This window comes from Thermobia domestica, chromosome 15 (genome assembly GCF_964235325.1).
Source record: "Thermobia domestica chromosome 15, izTheDome1.hap1.1, whole genome shotgun sequence".
Classification (NCBI taxonomy): domain Eukaryota; kingdom Metazoa; phylum Arthropoda; class Insecta; order Zygentoma; family Lepismatidae; genus Thermobia; species Thermobia domestica.
The window spans coordinates 22,747,496-22,762,492 of record NC_137468.1 but is presented as its reverse complement, the minus strand read 5'-3'; the positions used below and the strand labels follow the sequence as shown (position 1 = coordinate 22,762,492).

At 36.2% G+C, this 14,997-nt stretch overlaps 1 protein-coding gene across 2 annotated transcripts in view; it reads right to left on the bottom strand.

The window, feature by feature from the left end:
* The window catches only part of LOC145672106 (uncharacterized), a 44,828-nt gene extending 31,340 nt beyond the window's left edge, over window positions 1–13,488 (bottom strand). For both annotated transcript variants that reach the window (XM_081741377.1, XM_081741378.1), the window contains exons 1-2: window positions 13,351–13,488; window positions 4,719–4,934 (exon numbers count right to left, since the gene is read on the bottom strand). The gene's annotated coding sequence lies outside the window, so the exon portion shown is untranslated. The remainder of the gene's footprint in view (window positions 1–4,718; window positions 4,935–13,350) is intronic.
* Window positions 13,489–14,997: the final 1,509 nt, after the last annotated feature.

Here is a 14,997-nt window from a genome sequence, read left to right as displayed (position 1 = left end):
AGTAGCAGACCTATAAATTTTCCAAACCTTGCGAATTCAATACTGGAACCAGACTTAGTAAATTTATAAAGCCTTCTAAACTTTGCGAATTCAATACTGAAACCGGAAGTATTAGGTGTATCAAGACTTTCAAATTTTGCAAATCCATTACTGGAACCGGAAGTAATAGATATATAAATACTTCCAAACATTGTGAGTTCAATATGAAACCGGAATTATTGGATCTATAGAAATTTCCAATCTCTGTGTATTCAATACTGAAACCGAAAGTGTTAGATGTATAAAGACTTCTAAACTCTGGAAACTGAATACTGAAATCAGACAATAAATTTATTAAGACTTTCAAACTTTGCGAATTCAATACTGAAACCGGAAGTAATAGATCTAAAGACTTCCACACTGCGAATTCAATACAAAAACCGGAAGTATTATATCCATAAAGACTTCCAAACATTGCGAAATCAATACTGAAACCGGAAGTAGTATATTCATAAAGACTTCCAAACTTTGCGAATTCAATCCTGAAACCGGAAGTAATGGATATTATAAAGACTTTAAAACTTACAAAGTATGTTGAAGAATGGTTGGTAAAATATTATTTAAGAATACTTTTTTAGCTAGGAAATAAATCCATGTGCGAGTAATTGCTATTTGAGAATTATTTGCATTACTGATACATTAATATTTACTGTAAAAAATATTATGGTACGTAAGTGGATAAGACTTAGAATCTTTGACATCGAAGAGTATCTTGATTCAGATCTTCCTGTATACGAACGTATTTAAAAATTAACTTATGTTGAGCAAGAACATTATAAGTGATGATTAATATAAAAAAAGCTGTTATTTTAGTTGTATTATTGTTTTTGACATTTTAATATTCATTTGGCTTATACTATCTGTAAAGTGTTCTTTTCATAAACTTAATATTTCTTGACCAACGAAGAAAAAACTGACAATTCCTAACGTGGAAAATAAAATAAATAAATAACCAAACGTGAACCGAACTCAGAAGTTATCGACGTGCAAACCTTTTTAAGACAACTTCTAAGCCGACCCTGTCCACTACCCAGAATGTGATTACCAAATATAGCGATCTTTATTACTTGTTAGACCAGAGGGTTCTCAAAGAATGTGGGCTACTTATTAGGGTGGTTCAAAAAAATTCAAAGTTGTCCAATTAAATATCACCAGTTGTCAAAAGTTGTGTATTGACTAGTATAACATTGGAGATTTTTTCTTCATAATTTTTGTACTCCATCTTCATTTCCCGCAAGAGCCTTAAATGTTTGCAATTTTTTTTTTCAAAATAGAATTTTTTGAAAGTACTGATTTTTTTTTCAAGCTGCCCAATGAAATCGAACTTGGTGACAAAAGTTACATAATGACTAGATTGACTACACCATTCATGATTTTAAAAACAATTTGCATCTTCAAGCCCCACATGGGCCTGAAACTTTGCAATTTTTATGTATTCTAGAACATTTAGATCAGCCGTGTGCAACAGCCGGCCCGCGGGCCGTATACGGCCAGCCTGACCCTGTCTTCTGTCCCGCTGGTCAGTTATTGAAAACAATAATTATTATAATTTTCTTTTTTTTACAAAACCTGTTAAGAGTGAACTGGAAATTTTCCATCGATCACACAGTGCGAAACGTGGTAACGCCCTGAAGACAAGCACTTGGCAAACGCAGGTACTTGGGGGAAAGTTCCCTCTGTATAAGGGTTGCTAGATGTACCGACAAAGTTCTAAATACATTATTCTGCTCCTCTTTAGTTACTAAATATTTTGGTTACCAGTATAACAGTTGTGTGTTATTGTGATGTAAATTATGATGAACATGTTCCATCATTTAATACTATACTATTCAATTGTCGTAAAAATGACATACCTACAGTGAGGCCCGCGACGCCATTTAGTGCTCTGTGATTGGCCCGCCCACTGTTCCAAGTTACACACCCCTGATTTAGATGGTCCTCAAAAATTCTCGGAAACAATAGGAAAAGTTTAACCAATTGTGAAGATTTACCAATCGTTAATTTTCAAGCGATTGAAGGAAGTTTCTCGGCCATGGAAGAAAAAGACGTCAGAAACCTTAGCACAGGCCAAATATACATATGTGAAATATGATAAAGCAAAATGGGGGGTTCACTATCAAAAGTTGTCCAATGAAATAGCACTAAGTGCCAGAATTTGGGTAATGACTAGTATAACATTGGTGACTATTTTCATAATTTTTGTACATCACTTTCACTCCCCGCAAGGGCCTTAAAATTTTGCAATTTTTATGAAAATTTGAATTTTTGAAAATATTAATTTTTTCCCAAGCTGTCCAATGAAATCGAACTAGGTGACAAAACTTGCATAATGACTAGATTGAGTACACCATTCATGATTTTTTTTAAAAAAAAAATGCATTTTCATTCTCCGCAAGAGCCTGCAATTTTGCAGTTTTTATGGTAAATTTCGAAATTTCACTTAAAATGGTAAGAAAAGTTTTAAAATCCGCCAAATCACTTCACACTAGCTTAGGAAAAAGTTGTGTTCACTACCATAACACCCATGGTTCTAAAATAATGTTCTTGGCTTATCTTATTACCTGCAGGGGCCTTACAATTTTGGAATTTATACGGTAAGTCACAAAATTCATTGAAGACACTGACAATTTCCAAGAATTGTAAAAAAAAAAAAAAAAAAAAAAGGATATCTTACTAGATGTCAAGGCTTGTGCGTGACTAGTATGATTTAAAAATATTCCTTTATCTTCGTTACTTCCAACAAGTTTTAAAATGCAGTTTCACAGTATTATCTAAAAATACATTGAGCATAATATTAAGATACATTATGTAAATATAACAATTTTGCATTGAAATTATTTTTGATACGCAGCTCTTTGCTGGTTCCCAGAACTCACCATGAGGAGGTGGCTGTATTTAGAGTTCCGCCCATTCTCCCATCCCATCCACCTACCTTTGGAAATTATCTCTTTAACTCGTTGATTTATATTCATATTTTGTTTCAAATGTGAAAATAATTGACCTATCCAAATGTCTTGCTCTGATAAATCCATCTCGAGCTAAGACACCACACTTTTCAGACGAAGCTTTGCTAACAATTTTAAGGCACCTCTCGACTGTTTTGGTATGACATGGCAAGTCGAAAACAGGCGGAAGGGCATATTAATCTTCCGTTCCACATTTCTGTAGTTCTTCTTCCAACAAATGTTTCGACAGGGGTGAATCGGTTACTTCGCGTCCCTGCCAGTTGATTAGGTCAATGTAATCCTGAGCACTAACGCGTATTGCTGGAATACTTAACATGAATACGAAAGGTGTTTGGTTTGAGCTTTCTGACCTTGCGTCAAGGATTCTACGCATAGCTAGTTCTCGAATATGCTTTCGATGATCGACGAGCATAGATACCAGTAAATTCTCCGGATGCTCGAAGAAACCATTGCGTTGAGCTGTCCTATCTACAATGAGCTTCAGTTCATTGTTTAAGAACCGTGAAGAGGCTATAGTACGACACAAGTTCAGAGGAGAATCCTTGACAATAGGGTTACATAACCATATCGGAGCATACACTTTCATGATGAATGTAACCAGCTCCTTCAAGTTCGAAGATGGGTCAGTAGTGCTTATGTACACTAAAGCACTCTGTTGGCAGTAGTGATTCATCTTGCATGGGATAATTTTCCACGACTTCTTGATGCAAGATTCGGTAAACACTCACCAGCAGATGTTGCTATGCAAATATTCCACACATATATATCTTTGGTCTGTGCTAAGAAATCTGACGCCTTTTTCTTCCATGGCCAAGAAACTTAAATTTCACATCGCTTGAAAATTAACGATTGGTAAATCTTCACAATTGGTTAAACTTTTCCTATAGTTCCCGAGAATTTTTGAGGACCATTTAAATGCTCTAGAATATGCCTTAGTATATATCATAAAAACTGCAAAATTTCAGGCCCATGTGAGGAATGAAGATGCAAATTGTTTTAAAAATCATGAATGGTGTAGTCAATCTAGTCATTATGTAACTTTTGTCACCAAATTCGATTTCATTGGGCAGCTTGAAAAAAAAATCAATACTTTCAAAAAATTCTAATTTTCATAAAAATTGCAAACATTTAAGGCTCTTGCGGGAAATGAAGATGGAGTACAAAAATTATGAAAAAATCACGAATGTTATACTAGTCTACACATAACTTTTGACACCTAGTGATATTTAGTTGGACAACTTTGAATTTTTTCGATCCACTCTAATACTTATTCATAAATTACGTTCTGGTCCAACCAATAGTTACCGAGAAATAAAATTCACGTCTATACAAACGGGTATAAACCCTTGTATGCTCACGCTCCTTGCTAATAAATAAATAAATAAATAAAGCTTTATTCTTGCTTACAAATTCGTTCCTTTCAGCTATAAGGCTTAAAACCTCTGAGTATTAAGATTTTATTCTTTATTTTACGTATAAATAAAAGTAATTATTTAGTTTAACATTCCTTGATTTATCAATTATACAAGAAATAAAATCAATATTGATAATGGAACGAGAAAACCCACAGACACCATCTTGAAAGCAGACTCCCATTATTATATGTGACTAAAGTAACGATTTCACGCATACGCATTCGTGGCGGAAATATCAAGGACCACTGATAGTTTGTTACACTAATTAATGCTACGATTAAAACTGAGAAGTACCCACCTGATTCACTTGCTGTTTCTCACTTTCAATTTTGTAACTACGATAAGCAATACAATGCAAATGCACATGTTCCTATTTATATCATGGTCTCTACTGCATATGTTCTGAGATTGCAGTTTCTACGCACTAAATGCAACCAAAAAGTACTCTCCTCACTTCCTCCTTAGTCCTATTTACCGGTTCGGTTCTTCCCCGTTCGGCTGAAGATCTTGGCAACTGAAAACATAGAACTCAGTGTTTACAAGCTTTGTACTTTTGTAACTTTCATAGGAGTACAGAAAGAATGATTACTTAGATTTCTATATTGGAGGAATTGTGGTGTCAGTTCAAGCAGATAAGATGGTAACATAGCTGTCATTCTCTGTTATACATTTCAACGCTAAGTGTAACATTGGTAGCAACGTAAGCAGAGAAAATTGCTTGGAGTTTGCAACATTGAATCCTGCGTGCTTTCATAAAATCTTATTTTTAGAACTGACAACATAGCTAAACAGCAAATAAGGAAGAAAGACGATAAAGGAGAAGAAAAATGTAAGAAAGACTTGGTCATGAAAGAGTTGTATTATAATTCAATGTACTTTATATTGAGAGGAAAAACATCGCTTTAAAGTAAGGAATATGTACAGCCTTCTCCAAGAGATCCTGCGCAGTTTCTCAGTGGTAGAGGGCTAGCTTCTGTTGTGTTGGGTCCCTGGTTCAATTCCAGTCTGCGCAAAGTCAGCTTCCTTCATTCCACTATTATTATCAATATCATAACAACCGCCTCCATTAAACTCGGAACATGATCGTATAGCGCGAAGAAAGAAAAAAGGAGGGCAGGAAAGAAAGAAAAGAAATTAGCGGCTGACGGTCTTTTTGAATAGAGTTGTCTTCTTATTCATACTAAATTAAATATGAGTCCTCTTTCACCAAATGCGGCCTGGGGGGCGATCGACCCCTCGAAGAGGAAACTTTGTTATTTTATATATAAATAAAACCCATCTCAGAGTTTGGAGCTCTTAAAAGTAGCTGTAAGTAGCAGTATTACACCCCACCGCCTATCCCAGAAGTCCGTCCTGGGTCCACTCCTGCCTTTATTAGAAGGTAATGTACGTATTTCGTACAATTTCCTACGTACGCGTAGGAAAATTATGGTCTATAAAGAGTAGTGTCAACTATTTTAAAACAAAGTTATCCATACTATGGATATGAGCATCACTAATTTTAAAAGATAATTAGTTCATCGTCTCAGGCAGGGCCGGATTTCCCAATAGGCCCGGGCCTATGGGCGCAAGCTCCCGGGGGGCGCACGACCGAGAGAAAAAAATAAAAAATCTAGAAATAAAAATAAATAGTTATAACTTAACATATTTTTGAATTGATTTTAAAAAATCAGGCTAATAAAGCATTCTGATTTTGAAGTTCATTGGAACAAATAAATGTTGGTAAAGTTAAACTATTTTTCAACATTATGCATCAACTTCGTTACAACATTGATCTCAAACACGGGAGGACTGGCTGTAATTTTTTAATAAAGGTTTTTAGGAAAGTAACTTTAACCAGACTAGGGGGAGGAAAATTATTGGGCCTAGGGACGCCAAAATGCTAAATCCGACCCTGGTCTCAGGTTTTTAATTAGATAGATGAACACGTATCGTAATGAAAAATGATGGAATGAAGTGAGCTGGAAAACACGATGTCTCACAGTTTAATTCATAATATGCTTACGTGTTTTGAAGTCGAACCAGGGACTGTTCCCAAAGAGCCAGGGAGGGTTGGACCAGGGAGGGTTGGACCCTCTGCCACCAACACCTTTGTAATAAAATAGCAATAATGATAACTAGTTATAGATTAAAATTGTGTGTTATAGATTAAAAACTTTAATTACATTTAGCATATTTTTGACTTTGTCCGCCAACCAAACCAAACAACTGGCTGTAGAATTGGGGAAGGGTGGGGGCTTAAAGGTTTGTCAAATAGCATCTAATTAGACATCAATGAGGGCTTTAATCAATGATGATTTTAAAAGGATTTCTGCGACAGGGAGAGGATTTTAATACCCTGGGAGATGAAGAGTAGTATTACGAGAATACTTAGAATCTAGATTAAACAAGATTATATGACCCCAGGAGGGAAATTGCTCCCGAGTCGCCCCCTGAAATCATCACTGGTTTTGTTCGGCCCAAGTAAACTTCATAGTGTGACACTTTGATATGTTTGCCTCTAGTAATTTGACTGCAGCAAAGCCTTGGATGAAAAAGAATATATCATCTTCTTTTCAAAAAGAAAATCATCTGAATATTGAGCGGGTAACAACTAATCTTCTCGATACATTAGAAAACGAGAGGCTATGCCCGACCAGAGGGCTTTCGATTGCTCATTGTATGGTGAGCATATAGGCTTTTATCATCGTTGTTTATTGCTCTCTTCAATTAAATGTTTAACCTACTAATTCAAGTGGCTACAGACTAAATATGTCTCTCGATGCTGGGTCAACATAGGAAACTGTGTTTTCAGGGTTCTTTCAGAAAAATCTTTCTGTGGTAGTATTTTTGAGTATTGGAGGAGAGGGTCGGGGTGAATGATTGAAATTATTCAAATTAAAAGGGACTATAGAGCTTGAGATATCCGCTTTATCCAAAACTTAAGCTGCACATTTTTCCATTCAATATATTATGCACAATGTTATGATAAAAAAAAGTTTATAGCTATTATGACTTAGCCAACGTTCGAACCAAAATCCTAAATACGGCACTGGTGTTACTGTTTTCAAATAAAGCAGCTGACAAGAGAGTTTATTGTACAGATACTCTTTAAAATAATGCAAAGTAAAAATTATTATTTTTTCCTGTTTCGTTTTTCTTTATTTCTTAAGACAAAGAACAACAGTTCAAGTGCTTACTAAATAAATTTGTAAGTGATAAATGATGAATATTATTACAATGCAAAAAGACCTTATTTATTATTATTTTAAAATTGCACTTTATTTTTAGAACAATCACTCGGTGTATTTCTCTAAATCAATAGCAGACAAAGAAACTTTCGTTTGAAGTACGGATGCGCACGAAACGAGTTGAGTGTGGTTTTATAACTATCTCGACTTCTCTCGAGGAAATACTGCCTTGATTAGAAGTGTATATATATCAAGGCAGTATTTCCTCGAGAGAAGTCGAGATAGTTATAAATCCACACTCAACTCGTATATATATTCCTGTTTCTAATCGACGGGTTCTGTCTCGACTCGTCGGGAACCGGTCAAAACCCCCACAGCCAAAACACCCACACTCAAGAAATGTCAAAATGCCCACACAAACGGTCATAACCCCCACACAAATGAACAAATCTCCCAAACACACGAACGGTCATAACCCCCACAGCCAAAACCCCCACACTCAAGAAATGTCAAAACGCCCACACGATCGGTCATAACCCCCACACAAATGGACAAATCTCCCAAATACACGTACGGTCATAACCCCCACAGCCAAAACCCCCACACTGGTAATCGGTCATAACCTCCAACGGTCATAACTCCCACACAAATGGACAAAACAGCCACACATAGCAACGGCCACAATCCCCACATAAATGGACAAAACCCCCACACAAATGGACAAAACTCCCACACAATCGGTCAAATCTCCCACACAATCGGTCAAATCTCCCACACTCTGAAATGACCCTGGTTGTATGTCTTGCCCTTGTACTTTTTAATAACATTTTTTATTCCACTTAAACCGATGTTGCAACAATTCTTCTTGCACTATTTTGCAATGACAGAAACACTAAAGTGGGCGTCGTAAAGAGACGGAACAAAGACGTGCAATCACGATATTTTTAGAGTGTGGGGGATTTGTCCGATTGTGTGGGGGTTTTGTCCATTTGTGTGGGGTTTTTGTCCATTTATGTGGAGATTGTGACCGTTGCTATGTGTGGGAGTTTTGACCGATCGTGTGGACGTTTTGACATTTCTTGAGTGTGGGGGTTTTGGCTGTGGGGGTTTTGACCGTTCGTGCGTTTGGGGGATTTGTCCATTTGTGTGGGAGTTATGACCGATTGTGTGGGCGTTTAGACATTTCTTGAGTGTGGGGGATTTTGTCTGTGGGGGTTTTGACCTAGACCCGACTCGTCTCGAAATTCACGGGGTGCGGTGGCTCAGTGGTAGTGCGTTCACCTTCGGTGCTTGGGGTCCCTGGTTCGATCCCAGCTCGTGCCGTGTGGACTTTGTGGTGGACAAACACTGTGCTCGTGGATGTTTTCGGGGTTCTCCCGTTTCCTCCCACTTTCTTCATTGACCATTTCACTCATTTCTCATAATCACCGTCTTCTTTAGCCTAACCGGCATAACCGCGGGACGTAAAACTCAAATAATTCATTTTTTTGTCTCAAAATTCAAGTCAAGACGTCTCAAATTTAGAGACTTGACAAAATATACGAGCCAAAATATATAATTAAAAACTTAAAATTTAGGAAATTTGCAACTTTCTCATTAACGTGCAGAGTTCTCAAGAGTTATGACGAGAAGCAAGTGACACTCGGACAAGAAAACGGAAGCTGATGAGGGAGTTTCTTTCTGATTTTTCAGCTGTCCGAATTTGAGGTCAGCAAATATTTTATGCCTTGTGAAGTTTTAATGCTTTGATACTCGTCAGTCGCGCCTTCATTTCTTTTACACTTTCCGAAACATCCTGAAATTTAAAATTAATAATAAACCTTGGTTGTCCATTTTTGATGAATTTAATGCATACATGTCTTCCGAAATTTCACATTGTGTTGTTTAGGCCGGGCATGAAAATAAACGTTTTCCAAACGACAAAATTGTAAATTTAAGGTTCTTATCTTTGTTCCTCAATACCAGGATTCGGGAGGAGGTTGGAAGTAAAAGTTTTCACACCACTTTTGAGTATTTGTGATTGATCTAACGAAAAGTGTATTCATTGTGCGATTTGTAGCAAAAAGGAGAAAAACGAAATTGTGTTATCAGTTCATAATAACAATTAAAAATAATTTTTGCAGTTCGGATACATGTCCGGATTTCTTTTTAAAAAAACATCTTTTCTTTTTGATTTTTCTGGAGCATTCGTAAAATTCTTGGCCAAGATCGCGATCTTTTGATGCATTTTTCGGATCATTTCTAAAATTCTTGTTCACAATTATGATTTTGGTTGAATATGACTATTTTTTTGAAAGGCATTACCTAGTATCTAAGCAGCAGATAGATCATTAGCTAGTGTATTAAACAGTGGTAGTGATGAATATCGAACCCTTATTTTTCCCTGTCAAGTTCCAGATTTTCTCGTTTATAGGAACTACCTTATAAGCTTTTATTGGTTTTCTCACCAACTCAACATGCAATTGTGCCCTATCATTCTCCATGGACTGGTAAAGATTACAATCTTATAAGTGTTATCTTTACTTGTACCAAATACTTACATTAGTGTGGAATTTAAAATTCTTTGTTCAGAGGAAATATCCTAAAATATGCGTTTGAATTAATATTTTAGTATTTCAAATATGGAAGTTTTCTTGTTCCCAGAAATGATTCTATAAGTTTATAATCGGCTTCACTAGTTCATGCTAAAACATGATTTTGCCCATGCCCCTTAATCCTCCCATCTTGGAGAGGGAAATTCGGTGTTTTTAATTATTTCTTCTTGCTTCATTTGCAGCCTATATCTTTCATTTGTGCTGAATTTCAAGTTTGTATGTTTGCAACAAGTATCCTATAGGTTTTGATTTGTTTTCAGAAGTGACATTAAAATATGTTAATTTTCACTTTTGCGTCCAAATTTCCTCCATGGAGGGAGAAATTTCGAGTTTTCTGACTTCTTACTATACTTTTATCACCCAACCTACATTGCATTTGTGCTAAATTAAAAGTTTACATGTCTACAATTATTACCAGATTATCAACCGCTCTCTTAAGTGCTGTGACAATATGTAGACCTTCCTCCTGTGAGTTTCCATCATCGAGGGGGAAATATCGAGTTTTCAGATTTCACCTCTTTATTTCTACTACAAATTCTATATTTGTGAGTTCCCTCGTGGCTAACAGGTTAGCGTACGCGCCTTTGGCGCAGGAGACCCCGGATTCGAGTCCCGGCGGGAACTCATATGGTTTGGATTCCACGTTAATCAATAAATCCACGTCTCATATCGCCTCGCTGCTGAACGCCGACGTTAAACTCAAAATGAATCAATCAATTCTATATTTGCGTCAAATTTCAACTTTCCATGCAGCAAGTACTCTATAGGTTTTGAATCATTATAATGGTCGACATAACAATATATAATTTTGAACATACACCGAATTTTCCTCTTTAGAGATGGAAATGTATAGTTTTCGAACGTTTCCCTCTCCTTCTACCACAAATCCTATATTTCTGCCAAATATCAAGTTTCCATGTCTCTAGGAAGTACCTGATAAGTTTTAAATCAACTATATTTAAAAAGTATTTTAGATTGTGAACAGCGTTACATCCGTAATATGGAAATCTATGCCTGAAAAGTACTCGTAAAAGAATCGACCCCCAAGCGAACCGATTACAAATACAGATCGCAGAATAACAACTGAAAGGAATTATACATCTGTAGAACTAGCCGAAGAATTATGCAGTAAATATAATTTTACTCTATTTGGAACGATGCAACACATTTTAACACTTTCAGCCTAAAGTCCATTTACATTTTTAAAGCGTCCAATCCGACACTTTTTAGGAGTAATTTTAAAAATGTATATCTTTTCTTCTGCAGACGCTTTTGGCTCCAAAATTGCAACATGCAGAGATAAATGAACAATTTACTTGTATGTGAAAATTCAAGGACTTATCTTACTCTATCATATTTGGAACGATGCAACACAATTTAAAGCACATTCCAAAATAACTACGTCTTTATATTTCTGATCCTGTTTGTGGTAATCCACCAGTCACTTTAGTGTTGTCCATTGCTCGACAAAAAACATAGAAATTGTCAATTAATTTCTCGGTACAGGATAATGATGCCAAATACAATGAAAAAACAAACAAAACAAAGTCCGATATTATATTGTTTTGTAACTCAATCAAAGGTGAAGTCGACGACACAAGTGACCAAATGGCCAGAAAATATGTCTTCCCGTCTGAATTCGTAACAGACTGATAGCTACTGCACTGTTGCAGTTCTTATATGGTCCTGGTGAATTTCATAAGCAAAGCAAATGAATACGACGTAAGAACAAGTCCTGAAGTTCTAAGCGGCATAAGTTCTAAAACGTGATGTCCGTAAAACATATTTACTTGCACAAGTCGTAAACGATAGAAGTCCTAACAATCATAAATTCTAAATTTCAGAAAATCTAAAAAAGTGGGGCTAGTGTTATTTTTTTAGGACTTACAACATTTACGGCATCAACAACTAACTCAAATGGTCTCTGATCTAACAGGTACATACTCTTATCACTAAGCCATCGCTCACTCCGCATCACTAATATACGATGTCCTTATTTCGCCGTCCCATAGCTTTTTGCTGTAGGCTAAAAGATCCGAGAATAAAACTAAATTAAGAGATGATGGAACAATTGGTGGAATGAGATCAGCAGCGGCTCTTCAGTGAACACCAATATATATATTTTTTAAATTTAACGCTATTGGCTAAGGGAAGAAACTTTAGCCAATGCACTAATTCTTGTATTCAGCTTTAGCTTGTAAGGGTACGGTTATACCGAAGTTCTCATACTGCATCCTTCCCATTCCCTCCTTCAGCGTATGGGAGCGCTTACCTGTGATGTGTGTGATCCCTGGTTCGATCCTCGTCCAAGTAATTTTACGGTAGACAACATCATGTCCATAGGTTCACTTGGGGTACTCCCGTTTCCTCCCACATTTCATTCCATCAATTCTTCCATCATCATTTACTTGCCTTAATCATCGTCTCTCAACCTGACCAACATAATCGTAGGACGTTAAACTGAAAGGTTTCATTTTCCCCTCCTTCAAGGTGGTGGAGAAAGCAAACCAAACACATTGTCTCAAAAAGAACTTCGTAATACCACATACTGAATCAAGATTCATATCACCTATCGTTTTATAGTGTTCAATCAAGTGGACAGAGTGCTGATTGGCTAATTCTCCCCCCCCCCACACAGCAGCTCTGTTTATTGCGTGACTTTAAAACAGGGTCCCAAATATTGTCTTCACTGCCTGACCCGCAGATAACTCTAATAAATATTTTTACTGCCACCTCTGGTTTGCCTCCGAGGGAAGAAAATTGAACTCTAAACTCCGCTGAGAGGGGCTTCCAGATAGGTAAATCGAAAAGGGAACGAAATAGGAAAATTTCGATATAATCGAACCCTAAGAAGCATTCTTCTCTTAACTTGTAAAGATAAAATTTAATTTTTACTTATGTGACTTTCCTCACAATCTGCCACCAAATAAGAGGATAGAAGATGCCCACCTGAATTTACGGACAAAGTCAAACTTACTGCAAACTCACATGGCGTATGATTAAATCATGAATGAACACACAGCTTTGAACAGCTGCATTTCGAAAATCACATAATATATTTAACAGAGATAACCACGATCGCTGTTAAAGAAGAAAGAAAAAAAACAGCTAATAGCAGTACTCATAAAAATTGTAAAGCTAAATAAATATCACTCAAGTTACTCACCAGATAAATACAGTATTTGTGTCAATGTTAACCTCTGAACATCTTCTTGCTTCTAAGAAGAAAATGAGATTGGCCTCTGCGCTAGCACTTTACACCAACTGAATTACAAGCCAATCCCTCTCTCCTGCACTATCTTGCTGAACGAAAGTCATAAAATTCTTACGTAGACATAACAGTCAGTGTTTACAACTCCTTTTACTAGTATTATCTATTTGAAAATGGTAATGGAAATTTTATATTTTATTGGATATCAGTTTGAAGATTTTAAATGTGACGTATTATTTTTTTGCTATTTTATTTTCGAGCAAACGGTCTTGTAATCGTAAGAATAAATCGAATTCCTTTCCATGAAAACTTGTATAGAAACAAAAGCTATCTTCGGATGCTGGTATATTCGTAAAATCTGCGATGATTTCAGACAATTGTTCTCGGGATGAGGGAATACGCAGGTGATTAAAGTAGGCCTACTACTGCGAAAATACTGGTAACCCTTATTGAGGACGTTCGGAGATTTGCCCCAAGGGAATTTCGTAGCTCTGGGGTAGGGAATTCCCCGGGAACATCTGAAATTATCACCGTGTATAGTCTCACATTTAATGAACCTGAGTATGTAACATTTTCAAGATTTTAGGTAAAGTTTAATGTCAATAATAATAATAATAATAATAATAATAATAATAATAATAATAATAATAATAATAATAATAATAATAATAATAATAATAATAATAATAATAATAATAAATTATTATTCTTTAAGAGGTTAGCTTAGTGAAGTCGCCCCGCGTAGTGTAGTCGCAAACGCTCTCGCCTTTGGTGCGAAGTAATCCCGGGTACGATTCCTACTGGGGACACTCAATCGCAAAGGTGTAATAGTTTTTTCAGGCTAGCAATCACGATTGACGTTTCTCTCGAGTTTTCCTTATTAACACTAGCCAAGTACTGGGATAGTACCTAACATACAAACCCCAAGCCGCTGTCCTTCCCCAAGTAATGTGCTCGCCGAAAGACGCCATCTCTCATACCTGACGGGCTTAGTAGGATTGCCAACTTCCCGGTTTTTCATCAGCCTGGCCGGAAATATTGCTTTATTTTGATTAAAACCGGTGACCGGTACAAACTTCTTACCAGCCACCTATATGACCGTTTTTTTTCTTCAAATTTATATCTAGTTGGAAGTAATTTAATCTACTTCGCAGTATAGATTTAAAAAGTAACTTTCATTGTGTAAATCCAAAACTGTGACCTTTGACCATTTATCAACGATTAATATATTTTGTTCATCTGTGTAGATAATTTTAAAGAGATGACAGGGACTGTATCAGGTAAAATTTGAAATTTACTTCTAAGGAATTTTATACATTTATTCAGAGTGAAAAGGAACTTCTTAAAGCAGTTTTCTGTACATTTTCCAAATCCAAAATTGTCACGTAAAGATTAATATACTTTTGTTCATGTGCTTCGATAATTTTAAAGAAGTCGTAGTTACTGGTAAATACAATAAAATGATTAATGCCTATTTCGGTTTCTCATTTTTAGCGCAATGTATCTATTAAATGTTATTGACGAATGTACTAACAATATGCACGATACAGACGGTGCTAATGCACTTTTGTTTACGATAGTACATTTCCTACCAATGGATGG